Here is a 2,437-nt window from a genome sequence, read left to right as displayed (position 1 = left end):
TGTTGAGTTTGAGGAGTTCATTATAGATCCTGGATATCAACCTTTTGTCTGTACTGTCATTTGCAAATATCTTCTCCCATTCCATGGGTTGCCTCTTTGTTTTTTTGACTGTTTCCTTTGCTGTGCAGAAGCTTTTGATTTTGATGAAGTCCCAAAGAATTTCATCTGTAAAGAAAGCACTAAGGAAAACTGTCTTGGAATCTATCACTATTGGAACATATTTCTACCATATGTATATTTCCTTCAAAGGTAACAGGCTACCCATCTAAAATGTATTTCATATTTTGTTGTTTCTTATGGTAAACTTCTTTGTACCTGTACCACAGTGACAGAGTTAGTGATGATATTTAGCCAAGATTGAAAGCATTTTCTGGATTATCGGAAATTTTAATGTGACATGCTTTTGTATTTTTTCAGAATTTGGTAAACTGTGGCTTAACAAGAATATGTGGCCAATTAGATTTACAAGTTTTTAATCACCTATGTATATAAGATAACTCACTTTGTTTTCCTCCAAATGAGTTCTGTTGATCTCTAATGATCAAAACCACTATTTTCAGCCTGGAGTGGATAACTCATCCTACATTTTGACTGTAGTATTTCTGAGTTTTTGAGCAGTTTGTCAACAACTGCCTTTAATAGGTGAACTGTTTCTAATTCTATAAGAAATTAAGAAAATGAGTGGAAACAAAAAAACTCTATAACCAATAGTGTGTTATTATACTGTGTATGATAGTTATATATTTTTCTATAATTATCCCAGTTACCTTATCGATTCATAACTACAATAGAAGTGAATTAAGCCTTATTTAGTTGCAGGAAATTTATGTGACCTTTTAGTTTTTTTTATAGGAACTTTTATACTGTAGGACATATTGGTAATCATCAGAATTCTCTTTTTTTTTCCCAATTAAAGTACGATTGTTGCTTGTTTCACATTATTTTCTGACATTATTTCATCTATTCCTTTTATGCCTTTATTCAAATGGATATAGAAATACAGCAGTCTCCCAGGCAAATACTAAGAAAAACAGATTCAAGGAAAGGTGTTCTATGAATTAACCTTCTAACTGTAATCGTGTCTTAAAACATCAACCTTAATCATAAAAATTGCATATAATGCATCGGTATTAGAGGCTCCCAAAATGACAACCAGGTTTGGTTATTCACTGGAGGAACTCGCACATCTCGGCATATTTGTACACATGCCTGTGGTTTATTACAGTGAAATGATACAAAGCAAAATCAGCAGAGAAAAGGTGCCTGGAGTGAAGTCTAAAGGAAGCCAAGTGCAGGCTTCTAAGAATCCTCTGCCTATGGGTGTGCTTAATTCCTCCAGCATCAAATCATGACAACTCGTGTGAGATGTTGTCTGCCAATACAAGAATCTTATAGATACTCAGTGCCTGAAATTTTCTTTGAGTGATAATCATGTAGGCATCTTCTCCCTAGCATATATCAAAATTCTGGTTCCCAGAAGGAAATCAAGTAATAAGTACTTGATAAATCACCTGGTTTGTACCAACACTTAGCAGTCTCAATGGATACCTTTTGTTTTTTTCCTTCACAGTAAATATTATTTTTTACAGCATTTTCAAGTTTATTGCACAATATAGCAGAAAGTACAGAGAGTTTCCATTTACCGCATGTTCCTCTACACACGTAGCCTTCCTTATTGCCAACATCTTCAACCACAGTGGTACATTGTTATATTTATATTAACTTATCTTTATTGTCCACAGTCCATAATTTACATCAGAGTTCATTCTTGGTGTTTTACATTCTATGGGTTTTAACAAATGTGTGATGACATGTATCTATCATGTGGTATCATATAGAATATTTTCACTGCCTTAAAATTTCTCTGTGCTGTGCCTGTTCCCCTTGATGCAACCCTTAACTCCTAACTTAAAAAGTTTTACTTTTACCAGAATGTCATATAGTTGCAATCATACAGTGGATATCTTCTTGAATTTTTTAAAAATTAAAATTCCAAGGTAATTGAATATAGTGATTCAAGATAATCTTTGTCCTTTGTTATGTTCATCAGTGTAGGATTGATGACATATGCCTTACACACTGAAAAAGTGTGATTTCTACAGACGTTTGTCACATAGTGGGGAATGTTGAGAACAATGACATCATGTCCTGCTACCTAGCCAAATCACTGGTACCATTCTGGTCTAAGAGGTGGATCCAGATAGACTCTCCAGCAATGAAAATAGGTCATCTCAAGAGAACCAGAATCATTAAAATCACTAAAAGCTTTCATACTTACCTTGCAATTGGAAATAAGGCCAGAGAGAGTCTGTTTGCTATGTTTTGCCATGCTGCAAAGTAGAGTGGCTGTAGACCAAACTTTGTGATGAGGTGTTTCACCCCAAACTTAACAGCCCCTGCTGGAGATCTGGAGAAGTTCTGTTGTGTTACAGCGAAA

This window comes from Mustela nivalis (assembly GCF_964662115.1).
Source record: "Mustela nivalis genome assembly, contig: HAP1_SCAFFOLD_781, whole genome shotgun sequence".
Taxonomy (NCBI): Eukaryota; Metazoa; Chordata; class Mammalia; order Carnivora; family Mustelidae; genus Mustela; species Mustela nivalis.
This window is presented reverse-complemented; position numbering follows the sequence as displayed.